Source organism: Lactuca virosa, chromosome 7, assembly GCF_052849685.1.
Source record: "Lactuca virosa cultivar CGN04683 chromosome 7, Lactuca_virosa_CGN04683_v6, whole genome shotgun sequence".
NCBI classification, from domain to species: Eukaryota; Viridiplantae; Streptophyta; class Magnoliopsida; order Asterales; family Asteraceae; genus Lactuca; species Lactuca virosa.
The window spans coordinates 63832950-63848013 of record NC_136432.1 but is presented as its reverse complement, the minus strand read 5'-3'; the positions used below and the strand labels follow the sequence as shown (position 1 = coordinate 63848013).

Below are 15064 nucleotides of genomic sequence, written 5' to 3'. Positions count from 1 at the left end.
ATTTAATTGCTTATAATACTTTATGTTGTCATAACTTGTTAAAAAAATATATAATAATTATGATATGTAACTAACTATTATTTAATTGGTTGTAATACTTTATGTTGTCATGTTAAAATAAATATAACAAAAATTAAATATGTATTAAATTTTTAATAAAGGAAAATTGAATAATCTAACCACTTTTTGGTGTATTTTTGAAAAAAAACATATTTAAATCGTTTTTTGCAAAATAATCTTTCTATCCAGAATGGGCCGTTCTGGAAACAATTTTGGACTCCATATATGTTTGGTCGGCCCATCAAGTATCCTCCAGAATACCCATTCCGGAGTAACAGTACATATCCCAGACTTCCATTTTCAAATTCATTTTCCGGAATATATTCCGAAAAAATCTGGATCTCGATTTCATTTTGGATCTCGATTTACAAACGCATTCTGACTTTCCGATTCCGATCTCCGACACGCTCTCCGGCATTCCGACACACTTCGACTTTCCGATTCCGATCTCACGCATTCTGATACACTCCGAATTTCCAATTCCGATCTCCGATACGCATTCCGATGTGAACACGCATTCCAGAACATATGCAATAAAACCCGACGTCGTCAAGACTTCTGAAGTTGGCATTGTAGACTTCCGATCACCGACGTTTGGGGGGTGTTCATTTCAGTGATGTCGGGTGGGGTAAGTAAGAAATCAAGAGTGAAATCTGATGATTGATGGAATAAACCAAACCTTTACAGAAAAAAGTATCGAGAGTTTCATGTTGGGAAGAAATTCCACGTAAACCCTAATGTTTTTCCTTCTTTGTTACTATTTTTCTTGATTCCATTCTTTTGAGTAACGTGTGGCGTGTTTGTGATCATCTTGGTAAAAATTTTAACGTGTTTATTTCGAATAATAGGTATGGGGAAACGTTTTGGATTTATCATATTCACAGGTGTTTGTAATAATGATTATATAGTTAAGTAATTGTGTGAGGTTTGGTTTGGGTATTATAAGTTGTTTGCATCTGTTCCAAGATTCTTTAAAAATTATACCACTTTGTCTCATAATCATGCGGTTCCATCCAAAGTGGAAAGATTGATACCTCGTTAAACTCTTATGTTGGCGTTGTTATGGGCCCTCCTATATTCAATCATCGTAATGAAGTTGTTGAGGAAGTCTTGGATCTTCCTTCCGAGGATTTTTTAGTGGAGAAATGAAAATGTGCATGGCTTGTTAAAGCTAGGGACTTATGTACGTTGGATAATCTCCTAATTCTTTGTTTTGATGAAGGGTGTGATGATTTTGACATTCGCTATGTGGGAGGTTTATGGGTAATGTTTGAATTTAAAAGTGAAAATGCATGCAAGAATTTTATGTCTAGTAATGTGATGAATCATTGGATTTTGGAAAAATATGGATTAGATAGAAATTTTGTTCCTTTGGAAAGCTTGTTTGGGTTGATGTTGAAGGCTTACCGGTGCGTTCTTGGAGCAAAGATGCATTTAGGAAAATCATTGCCAAATGGGGATGTATTGCACACCTTGAGGATGATCTAGGGGAGAATGTCTATAAGAACCACCTTTGCATCTTATTTTCTTTTCAAGGAATCATATCAGATGTTGTTAAGGCTCGGGTTGATGATGTTCTGTTTTCGGTTAGAATTAAAGAAGCCTTCGGTTGGACCTCCTTGTTTTCTTCTGAGTTTCCTAAATCTACTTTCGATAATCATGTTGCTCATGATGCTTTTGAAGAGGAAGGCATCCTTCACTTTACGCATAATAAGGAATATATCTCGGAAGACACGTTTGGTATATATGAAACTATGGAAAAAATAGGGAGTGATGAGGAGGAAAATAAGGTTACGAGTGGGTATAAAGGTGATGATGCATGAAAACAGTTTTAGGAAGGTTATGAAGAGATGGAGGGGCATTTTTGGAATACATATTCTAAAAAACAAAAATAATAGCTCTACTTAGAAGGTTGTTGTGGATGTTGTTGTTACCTTCTCTCTAGCACATGTTATTGTACAAGTGGAAGACACGGCTCTTGTCTCTATCACCGCAGCTTCACCGGCTTCTGGTGAGAGTCTTCCAAGAGCAATAGTTGCTGCCACTGCTTCAACCGCAGCGAATAAGCTGCTTGCTGCTTCTGTGTGCTTGGTAGCTTCACAAATGGGTACACATGCTATCATCAATAATGATGGTGGTGCACCTGCTGGGTTTTTGGTGGTTTTGGACATATGTTGGGTATGGTATTTCGAAGGATAACTTGTCTCACTCCCCGGGTTTTTTTAATTGTATGGGTGAGGGTGGATTTTAAGAAGGGTCATTTAACGTAACAACCCGTTCTTTTCAAGTCAATAAAAGTCAATAAAAGTCAAACTTGCTAAATAAAAGTCAATTTGTCAATTGGTTAAATTTATAAGGTTTAAATATAATTTAATATCTAGAAATTTTTTTATTTATTATAATGTTTCAAGTATTTGGGAATAAAATCACTTAGACCAAAAACCCTAAACGAATCCATGCGAACCGAAAACCCTCGCATGGGCCACCCTCTTCGGACCGAAAACAGATTTCGGTTAGCACCGAAATCTCTCTCTTTTGGGCTACTTTTCGACCGAAAACCTCACCTATATATATATATATATATATATATATATATATATATATATATATATATATATATATATATATATTCAGCCGCAAACATACTTCATTTCTCATTTTCCAAACCAAAATCACCCTCAATTTGCTCTCAAAACTCATCCAAAATTCTCTCAACTATCATACAAAATCATCATATCTTCAAGGGATTTTACCCAGATCTTTTTAATTTCCCCAAGAACACCAAGAACACCAAAAACAATCTTCAAATCTTCAAGCTTACACCGAAAACACCCAAGCACACCGAAAACGCCTAGAATACCTTCAAATAATTCCTAAGACTTTTTGTAAGTATTTCTTACATAATTAAGTGTTTTTTTAACACTTTAAATTATTATTTATTATTTAAATTAATATCTTATTAATTTAAATACGATATCGTGTATAATTATTATTAGGATACAACTACTCACACGGGTTCTAACCCGAGGATCATCGCTACCACTTCTCATCCAAACACGAACATACATTGAGGTGAGTTCATATCCCTACGTTTTCACTATTTTCCATGTTTTTAGGGGGGGATACAAGTACAATACAATTAAATTTTGTGTTAACATCCAAATGATATCTTACAATTTCAGACGTTTCAAACTATTTCAAACTGTTTCAAGCTATTCTAAATTATTTCAACTGTATAAACTATTGTTTTTACCAAAACACACACACACACACACACACACACATATATATATATATATATATATATATATATATATATATGAGATTCAACAGGCTTAGGACTGGTGTCTTCGCATTAACTCCTGTTCCTTGTTTGGTTGTGGGCTTAGGAAAAATTCACTTGTCCGACTGTCTTTTTAATTTTAATTATATATGCCCTATATATATGAGTACAAACCGTTAAACCTTTGTAACATGTTGCGCAAAGGAGAATTTTCAGAAATATTTTCATTACAAATGGAACACACTTATAAACTATAATAAGTATAATTTATGGAACATCCTTACTACTCTACTAATTCAAGAAACGATAGAAGTGTTGGATTAGGTGTCTAAGCCCATAACTATAATTGGTATGTACTTGAATTGATAGCAGCACAGTCCTTTTGGGTTGCCCTCAACCTAGCAACTGGACAAGGAAATTATGAAAGGAGAGATATTAATTTATAAGATTAATAAATTAATATATATATATATATATATAAATGATTTATTAATATGTTAATGGATTAATATATTAATTAGAAATCATTATGTTTAATTAATTGTTTAGCCAGAAATTAATCAGAATTGATTTTGGGGTTAAAAGAATTAATTATAAGGTGCAGGGACTAGTTTGCAATTATCTAATAGTTGAGTGGAAGGCTCTAGAACCCCCTTGGAAGAGGGTGGACGAAATCTTTAGGGGAAACCCTAATAATTTCGTCCATAGGGGCTTGGATAAGGCCTTTGGGTTTGCTTAGGCCCTAAGCAAAGGATAACTAGGGTTTCCCTTAAACCCTAGATCCCTCAGCTATATAAGGAGCCTCCTGGTTCATGTTTTTGGTGACTCTTTCTTTTGAAGAAACCCTAAGGCCGAGATTTTGCATACTCCCTCTCTCCTCTCTCTTCTTCTACTTTCCTTCTTGCTAGTCATTGGGTGTGATTCCATTAGAGGCATTACACTTGTGGTGCTAAAGCTTCCAAGAAGATCAAGATCAAGATCAAGGGAATATCAATTGTTTGCTATAACAATTGAAAGGTATGTAAACCCTAAACCCTAGTTTGTTAATTTCGAAATTAGCCTCTCTCCTCTAGGGTTCTTGTTTAGCAATTCAAAGTTGTATGTTCAATAGTTAAAACATAGATCCAAAGTAGGTTGCATGTGAACTTAGGAATTGTTTTCTAGTTTATTTGTTGTACCTAAAACCCATCAGTGGTATCAGAGCCATTGTTGTTTTAAATTGAATTGCTACAATTGTTGAATTGCAAATTAGGGTTTATAGCTATTAAACCCTAAAGGCCAAATTTTCGATTTCTAGGGTTTTGGATCAAAGGGTTTTTTCGAAAACCCTAGCCTCCAAAGAACCCTAATCGAAATTAGGGTTAGGGTTTTGAAAACCCTAGCCTCCTCCCTTATGAATTTCGAAATATGCTAGAGGATAACTAGGGTTTCTTGTTTTTGGATAATTGTTACTTAATTAGATTAATTGGATAATTATCCTTACCCTATTTTTCGAAATTTAGAGGGATAAGGATTAGGATTAAATTAATGGATTAATTTAATTAGATAATCCTTACAAGATTTAATAATTTGATTAATAGTTAATTAAAAGATAAATATTAAATCTAGTTAATTGGTTTATTTAAATTTAAATTTAATAGCTTAAATTTCGAAATTTATAAACCCTTGAAGTTTTAAAATGTTTTAAAACACACCTTATATATATATTATAATTAAAAGTTTAATATTATATATGTATAAGAATATGGTCAGTCAAATCGCTAGTATGCCTCATTCACGAAGCTAATCTATAAGGGGGGTATAAGGAAACTGCCTATAAAATGGTAGTTGAATGGGTGTCCACTCTCACCCACCGCTTCCTTGATTAGTGGAGGGTCGTTAGCAGAACGGATTTGATAGGACAACTACTTCTCATTAAAAGTATAATGATATTAAAAGTACTAGAACATTATTTTCAAAAATCCCAACTCTAGTTACTTTAGGAAAAATGTGAAAAGTATGCTAATCCATGAAATTGCACATTATGCTTTATTAGTCGTTAGTGGAGCGTGTGTGGTTAACCAGCACACTAAAAGGCACTAATAAAGAGTAGTAATGGGTATCTCATAATTGTCATTTTGATGGAGCGTGTGTGGTTTACCAGCACATCAATAGTTAATGATAAAGACAATGAGGTTACCAAGCACATTTGCATGGTTATTCACATCTTGTTTGTGATCCTCGGCATCCCAGTCACAAATAGAAGAGCATAATCTGAGATTAAAACATGCCATTGAATAGTTTCAATGTATCTCAAAAGAATTAGGAATTTCACTTCGTTTGTTTCGTCTAATGGTGGAATTGGTGAATCGTCATTCACCTACCTTTATGAAATTTGCACTTGGATCTCGGCATCCCATTTCTGAGTTGTGAATCTTCATAGTTGGATCCTAACCTTGATATTATATCTTTGGGTTATTCTATTAAGGTATCTTGAAATCTAACTAAAACTTTCTTTCTTTTCAGATGTCTACTCCTGGAAACTCTTATGCTTCGTCCTCCTCCAACCAAAACTTCTCTTTGCTCAATATTTGCTCCAAAGTCGTTATGGATGGCTCAAACTATAACGATTGGATGCGCAACATCAAGATGGCTCTTCGTTTCGAGAACAAAGAATATGTTCTTGAAAAGGAGCTAAAAGAGCTTGATGAGAATGAAGCTACTCCTGAAGATCTTGCTGCCTACAAGAAACATTACGATGATGCTACCAAAGTGGCATGCATCATGGTGGCAACTATGTCCCCAGAACTGCAGAGGTACTATGAGGACTACTGGCCTTTCGAGATGAACAAGGACCTTATGGAAAAGTACCATAAGCGAGCTCGTCAAGAAAAGTTCGAAGTAGTCAAGTCACTCATGGCTTGCAAGATGAAAGATGGGGAGTCGGTTGTCTCACATGTGCAAAGAATGCAACGCTACATAGAGCGTTTGGTCAAGCTCAATATTCACTTTGATGAGGAATTGGCCATTGACATGGTCTTGAACTCACTTCCTGAATGTTATGGTCAGTTTATTCTAACTTACCATTTGAACAATACTGAGCAGACCTTGGCCCAATTGCACAACTTGTTGCAGACAGCTGAGGCAGGGATGAAGGGTAAAAGTATACCCTCCACACCTACGAGTGCCCCTGTTTTGGCTATTGGACAGGGAAAGGGGAAAAAGAGGAAAGGTCCTCCCAAGCAAAACTGGAAGAGCAAGGCTCAAGCTGGGTCATCTAGTAATGGCCCAAAGGCTAAGCCCAATGGTTCCACTCCCCATGTTTCTGATCCAAAAGAGGCAGTTTGCTTTTACTGCAACCAAAAGGGGCATTGGAAGAGATCTTGCCCACAATATCTGCAAGATATCAAGGATGGCAAAGTGAAGCCATCTTCGGCAGGTATTTACACTATTTCTACTAATAACTCATTATCTTCTCGTTCATGGGTCCTTGATACAGGATGTGGTTTTCATATCTGTTCTGATTTGCAGGGTCTAAAGGAAAGTGAGGAGATAGAGCGAGGAAGGATAAACCTGATCATGGGAAACAGAAAGTCTTCACCAGTAACCAAGATCGGAGTTTATCAGCTTCTGCTTAGTAATGATGTTAGATTAGATTTAATAAATTGTTGCTATTCGTCTGAGATGACGAGAAACATTATTTCATTTCATGCATTGTTCAGACAAGGTTTTACATATTCTTTTAATGATTTGAATGGTTCAATTTCTGTTTATAAGAATGGTGTTTTTATGTTTGAAGCTTTGCCTTGTAATGGTGTGTATGAAACAGTGACTTGTGTTGATAGCTTAGGAAATAGTGTACTTAATATTGACTTGTCTAATAGTGTAGACAAGGCATGCTTGTGGCATTGTCGTCTTGGACACATTAACAAGAAACGCATAGCCCAACTCCAAAAGGATGGAGTGTTGGAATCATTTGACCTAAAGTCAGATGATATGTGTGAGTCTTGTCTTTTGGGAAAGATGACAAAATCACCATTCACAGGGTCTTGTGAAAGAGGTGAAGGTCTGTTGGATCTCATACACACGGATGTGTGTGGGCCCTTCAGATCAACTACAAGAGATGCTAATCGATTCTATGTGACTTTCACTGACGATTATAGCAGATATGGATATATCTACTTGATCAAGCATAAGTCAGAAACTTTTGAAAAGTTCAAAGAGTTTAAGCATGAAGTCGAAAATCAATTGGGCAGAAAGATAAAGATACTTAGATCCGATAGAGGCGGGGAGTATCTTAGTATCGAGTTTAACGACTATCTGAAAGAATGTGGGATAGTCTCACAATTGACTCCTCCTAGGACACCACAGTTAAATGGTGTAGCTGAGAGGCGCAATCAAACCTTGTTAGACATGGTTCGTTCTATGATGAGTCGGGCTTCGCTTCCTATTCACTTCTGGGGGTATGCCTTAGAGACAGCCGCCCACATCCTCAATCTTGTCCCTACAAAGAAGGTTGCCAAAACACCTCACGAAATGTGGACAGGGAAAGTTCCCTCGTTAGCACATATTAAAGTCTGGGGTTGTGAAGCTTTCGTAAGATGAGAGACTCACGACAAGCTAGCAGCTAGAAGTGAGAAATGTGTTTTCATTGGTTACCCAAAGCAGTCTTTTGGATATTTGTTCTACAGGCCTAGTGAGAACGTGGTCTTTGTAGCACGAAGAGGAGTCTTTCTTGAAAGAGAGCTCATATTCAAAGAGGACAGTGGGAGCACTATTGACCTTGAAGAAATTCAAGAGTCAGCCAATGAAGGAACCTTAGATGACACTAGCACTCAACCAGAGGAAACAGTTCCTGTTGAACCAATTGATAACTCATTACCTCTTAGAAGATCCACTAGGGTGAGTGTGCCACCTGAGTTGTATGGTTTTCATATTACTTCAGATGGTGACACATTCATAAGTGACAGAACACTGGTAAACTTAGATGAACCAGTCACTTATAAGGAAGCAATGGCAGGCCCAGAGGCTTCCAAGTGGAAAGAGGCAATGGACAGCGAGATTAAGTCCATGTATGACAACCAAGTTTGGAATTTGGTTGATAGTGCACCAGGTCGCAAGACAGTTGGGTGCAAATGGATCTTCAAGAAGAAGACAGACATGGATGGGAATGTGCATACATTCAAGGCTCGACTGGTTGCAAAAGGTTTTACTCAAACCCCAGGGGTTGACTATGATGAGACTTTTTCGCCAGTGGCTAAGATTAAATCTATTAGGATATTGCTCGCCATAGCTGCCTTTCATGATTATGAAATCTGGCAGATGGATGTCAAAACTGCTTTCCTTAATGGGAAGTTGGCTGAAGATGTTTACATGAGTCAGCCAGAGGGTTTTGTTGATGCAAAGTTTCCCAATAGAGTGTGCAAGCTTGAGAAATCCATTTATGGATTGAAACAAGCATCTCGCAGTTGGAATCTTTGCTTCCATGAGAAAGTCAAAGAGTTTGGTTTCTCTAGAAGTGAAGATGAGTTTTGTGTGTATATCAAGGCTAGTGGGAGTATAGTAACTTTTCTGGTGTTATATGTCGATGACATATTACTCATTGGTAACGACGTTCCAACCTTGAAAGAGGTTAAGTCTTGGCTTGGAAAGTGTTTTGCAATGAAAGACTTTGGAGAAACTGCCTATATTCTTGGGATTAGAATATTGAGAGATAGAAAGAAGAGACTAATTGGACTTAGTCAGAGCACATACTTGGATAAGGTACTAAAGAGGTTTAGTATGGAAAATTCCAAGAAGGGAGAGCTACCTATCCAGAGCAATACCAAATTGAGTAAGACTCAATGCCCGAGTACAGATGTTGAAATAGATGACATGAGTCGTGTACCTTATGCTTCCGCTGTCGGATCGATCATGTACGCTATGACATGTACTCGCCCTGATGTGGCATTTGCTTTGAGCATGGTCAGTCGCTATCAGGGAAACCCAGGTAGAGCTCATTGGATAGCAGTTAAGAATATACTCAAGTATTTGCGAAGGACAAAGGACTGGGTCCTTGTGCTTGGTGGCAGTGATACTTTGAGAGTAGATGGTTACAGTGATGCCAGCTTTCAGACGGATAAAGATAACTTCCGTTCTCAGTCAGGCTGGGTGTTTTTACTGAATGGAGGAGCAGTTACTTGGAAGAGTTCCAAGCAAAATACGATGGCTGATTCTACTTGTGAATCAGAGTACATAGCAGCAAGTGAAGCGTCGAAAGAAGCAGCTTGGTTGAGGAACTTCATCGGGGATCTCGGAGTTGTTCCAACCATCCAGGAGCCTATGGAACTGTTCTGCGATAATGAAGGAGCGGTTGCCTTGACAAAGGAACCGAGAGATCATGGTAAGACCAGACATATCGACAGAAAGTACCATTTCATCAGACATAGAGTTGAAGAAGGCCATCTTATAGTAAAGAGGGTGTCATCTGAAGATAACCCAGCAGATCCCCTCACAAAGGGTCTGAGTAGGGCTAAGCATATTCAGCATGCTCGGAGCATAGGACTGAAAGATGATATTAGTTTTAGTAGTTAGATTAGTTTTTGAAACTTGTAACAAAGTAAATGTAATTGACCTTTGGTGATTAAATAATAAAGTATTATTTATAAGTTTGGCTACTACCTTTTGTCGATTGTTTATTATTGTGTTTCATTTTTGCATGTTTTACTTCCTGAATAATGAGATTATTCAAACTCCACAGTCGCTCGTACTCTTGGAAGTAAGTAGTGAATTAAGACTGTCATGAATTGGATTGCAAATTGTCTAAGGATAGACATGGCAATAGAATTGCTGCAACGTTCATGAGTACTCAGAAATTGAGATTTGAGTATTGGATAAACCCTCGCTCAGAGTATTACTTCATGGAATTCATCACGAGTAATACTGAGACGATAATATCTTATAATCTTGAAACGAAGATATATGAGTTGTAATTTACAAGTCGGTTGTGCATTGGTGATACGAAAACGCATCAGTAACTTGGTGTTATAAAACGTATTGTCATGCATAATTTGATGAGTAAAAGATACAAGCATATGAGTCAACGTTTATTCGTTCCTTTTGCCCTAACAGGAAAAGCGATATCTGTGGGCCCCTCGATGATTTGGTGTTGACTTATGTGCTGGGCCCAGCCAGGACTAAATTGATGTGTTCGATTAGAAGTCCTACATCATCACAAATCAGGAATCGGGAAACATAGATTCTGGACAAACAGATTGATTACATTCCATGCCTTTTGTCTGGGGATATCAAGCAGAACGAAGGGTTATATGATCACTTATCTTAGGACACGTAACTGACTGGGTCAGAGTTCGGCAGCAACTTTTTGGAAGCTACAATTTGCTGGTCAAATTTAGAAGGCATACTAGCAATTATAGTTACAGACTTATCCAAGTGGGAGACTGTTGGATTAGGTGTCTAAGCCCATAACTATAATTGGTATGTACTTGAATTGATAGCAGCACAGTTCTTTTGGGTTGCCCTCAACCTAGCAACTGGACAAGGAAATTATGAAAGGAGATATATTAATTTATAAGATTAATAAATTAATATATATATATATATATATAAATGATTTATTAATATGTTAATGGATTAATATATTAATTAGAAATCATTATGTTTAATTAATTGTTTAGCCAGAAATTAATCAGAATTGATTTTGGGGTTAAAAGAATTAATTATAAGGTGCAGGGACTAGTTTGCAATTATCTAATAGTTGAGTGGAAGGCTCTAGAACCCCCTTGGAAGAGGGTGGACGAAATCTTTAGGGGAAACCCTAATAATTTCGTCCATAGGGGCTTGGATAAGGCCTTTGGGTTTGCTTAGGCCCTAAGCAAAGGATAACTAGGGTTTCCCTTAAACCCTAGATCCCTCAGCTATATAAGGAGCCTCCTGGTTCATGTTTTTGGTGACTCTTTCTTTTGAAGAAACCCTAAGGCCGAGATTTTGCATACTCCCTCTCTCCTCTCTCTTCTTCTACTTTCCTTCTTGCTAGTCATTGGGTGTGATTCCATTAGAGGCATTACACTTGTGGTGCTAAAGCTTCCAAGAAGATCAAGATCAAGATCAAGGGAATATCAATTGTTTGCTATAACAATTGAAAGGTATGTAAACCCTAAACCCTAGTTTGTTAATTTCGAAATTAGCCTCTCTCCTCTAGGGTTCTTGTTTAGCAATTCAAAGTTGTATGTTCAATAGTTAAAACATAGATCCAAAGTAGGTTGCATGTGAACTTAGGAATTGTTTTCTAGTTTATTTGTTGTACCTAAAACCCATCAAGAAGAACATACTTATAAACTATAATAGGTATAGTTTATGGAACACTTATATCATTGTTACTAAATTCAGAGATACAATACAAACGAACATATAAACTATAATTGGTAGTTTATGGAACATAGGTACTATTTTTACCAAGTTCAGATTTCATTACATTAACAAACATATAAATTATATTAGGTATAGTTTATGGAACATGCATACAGTTATTCATTACAAAGTGATTTTCAATTATTCTACACGTAACCGTCAATATAGCTTTGTGAGACACACTTCAAGTACTTACCTAAGTACCAACCAAGCCCTGAAATTATAATCAGAGTCTCCTGGAGGGAGAGCGTGAATTTGTGTATAGATCTATACGGGACTGATAATCTCGCACCTTAACTGTTAGCTATGGTTAGGCCGGCTGGCCTGGGGTGACATGTCATAACTATTCCGACGCCTGAAGAATGTAGTTTCAGTCCATCTTAGGTCAACAAGTATGGTTATAATAACTCACAATTTGGTATTGAACAATAAGATTAGTGTAAGAATACATAAACAACTTCAAGTAGTTTTATTAAATAATGGAACTACAATACAATATTTTACATTACAGCTGGTGGAATCCAGGCACATACACTTACAAAGTTTTCATACAAGAACATTACAGTATACCATTTTCAGTACAGAGAAACTTACATTCCAGAGAAACATTCGATTATACTTAGTTTTATTTAAATAATAAGACTACGATATACTATCACTGAGTACAATAACACTTACATATTTTGGTTTTATGGTATTAAGACTACTATTCACTTACAACAGAAAATATAGGATTTTCAGGGAGAACATACTTACATTTTCAAAGAACAATAGACTGATTTCAAATACAAACATGCTTATGAACTCACCAACTTAAATGTTGATACACTTTCAAAATCACTTGTATTCTCAGGGAACCAGTAGACAGGTACACTACATGTTTTTGAGAAGACGGAGCATTCATGGTGTCACATCTTATAGTTTTTGCCATACACCTTTGATGTCATACAAACTATGTTATGAACAGATGTAAACACTATACTTTATCAATGCAATTTGTGTGTTTACTTTGACTACTATTATACAGTTGTTGTGATACTGTACATGACGTCCTCCGCCCCGAACGTTTCCGCGTTCCGGTTTGGGGGTGTGACATTTAATAATCAATATTTTTTGAATGAAATTCAAAAAACTTTGGACATCGAAAGATCTTTGGGATATAATATAGATGGGTACTTCGATCAGGTAAAAGAGATTGTTGAAGGTCACGAGGGTAGACAAGTTTTTCAATGAATTGTCTCTCCATTAATATCCAAGGAGTGGGTTCTAGTGATAAGTGGGGGTGGGTTAGAAACTTATATAATGAACATAAGGTGAATTTCTTAGCTATTCAAGAAACAAAGTTGGAAATTATTGATTTGGGTATGGTTCGTTCTTTTTTGTGGAAATGTATCGTTTTCTCACACTTTCTCTCCTTCTCATGGGGCCTCAGGTGGTATTCTCCTAATTTGGGATCCGAATAGATTTTCCCAAAGATGGTTATTTATTTCTGAATATTTTGTAGCGGTTGAGGGAGTGTGGTTGATTTATGGTTTAGAAATTTTGGTTATTTCGGTGTATGCTCCTTAAGAAGTTGAGTGTAAGAGGCAACTTTGGTTACAACTTCTTCACATGATTACTTCCTTTACAACAGATCATGTTTTGATGGGAGACTATAATGTATTTCAGGATGAATCAGAGAGAATGGGGTATCAGTTCCACTCGGTACCAGCTAGTATTTTCAATCACTTTATTGATCATGTTGATTTGATTGATATTCCTATGGGATGTCCTCAATTTACTTGGAGTGATAAGTGGGGTTCTAAATTTAGTAATTTGGATAGAGTTTTTCTATCACGAATGGCTTTCTAGATTCTTTTCTGTTGAGAAGTGTTATTTTTATATTTGTTACAAACCTAAACATTAATTATAGATTATTGGGTAAGTATTGTATATTTGTATATTTGTGGGGGTGTATTGTGTTATATTTGTGCAGGTTGACGGGTTTACCCGCGGGTTAGTGATCATACCCGATGGAGTTATGACCCGGTGTATATGAAGCTTAGTCTCAGCCTCATTTGTCGTTAGAGTGTAGATATTTTTAGTGTGTGAGACTGTTCATTCTCTCTACGCTTCAGTTTAGGGTTTCAGTTTATACATCGTGTTCTTGAGTAATCTGTAATAGATTACGAAAGTGAGAGTGAGTAATTCTGTAGTGAGGTTTGATTTGTATTTGTTGATGTAAACCATCTGTTTCATAGTGAATGAAATGATGATGTTGGGAAGATTTTGTGTTGATTCAGTTTCTTTAGATGGTATCAGAGCATAGGCCTCTTGTTCCTGTAACGATCATTGAGTTCTTGTTGTTCCTGTGATGATCGTTGAGTTCCGCCTCTTTCTCGATCGATTAGGTAACTTCTGAATCTCTCTTTCTTCCCGTTTTTTTATCTAATTTACACAGTTTTTGGTTACTTGGAGTGTTCTTCTGAAATCTATTTACGCTATAAACTGTGTTCTTCTTGGTATTTGGTTCGGTTTATTGAAGAAAAACCCTAAATCAAAACAAATACCTGTTTTGGTTCTTTTTGTTTCTAGATCTTGGCACTGCGAGTGTGTTTGTGATCTTGCAGGTTCTGCTGTGTGATTATCGATTGCAATACTGCTCTTCGGTTGGAAACCATAAACTTCGATCGATCGATCTCTTGTCTGAAATAACTCTCTATGGGTCGGATTTTATCACCGATAAACCCTAGTAGAGAACGGACTAAGAGAGTCGATTCCTTGTTATCTCCTCTAAAATCTCTGTGAGGTTTTCTCATTCTTTATCCTTTTCTATATCTATTCTGGGAGATCTTGGTGTCTTGTGTACCCCAGTTATTGTGTTCTTTTGCTAAGTTGTCTGTTGTTTTTCTATTGTTCTATTATTCTCTCTGTACAGATTGTCTTGGGCCCCGACATACGTGGTGACCATCTGGACATAAGATCTGTATAGGGACTTGTTTTCTTGCTGTTTTTTGTTGCTCTTGATTTGTCACACCCCCGAACCAGACGCCGGAAACGTCCGAGGGCTCGTGTGACTTAAATTGAAATATCATCACAATGAATATACATGAAACCTAACATAAACATCACCATGCATTAATACATTACAACCGTCATTTTTCACATCAAGTACATTGTTTACATTACATAATCCCAAAACATAAATTGTTTATCAAATGACATCATAAAAGACATTCAGACACAAGCTTGATAATTCTTCATTCTAACGGTTACCTGAGAACACAAGTTATTTTGAAAACGATCAACATATATAATGTTGGTGAGTTCATAAGCAGGTTTGATATGAAAATG

General features: G+C 36.6%; 1 long non-coding RNA gene across 1 annotated transcript in view; it reads right to left on the bottom strand.

Annotated features, from left to right (window-relative positions):
- LOC145123929 (uncharacterized) overlaps positions 1-1721 on the bottom strand; it is a 5441-nt gene extending 3720 nt beyond the window's left edge. The window contains exon 1 of the long non-coding RNA XR_013715413.1: positions 1468-1721. This is a non-coding gene — a long non-coding RNA (uncharacterized LOC145123929). The remainder of the gene's footprint in view (positions 1-1467) is intronic.
- Positions 1722-15064: the final 13343 nt, after the last annotated feature.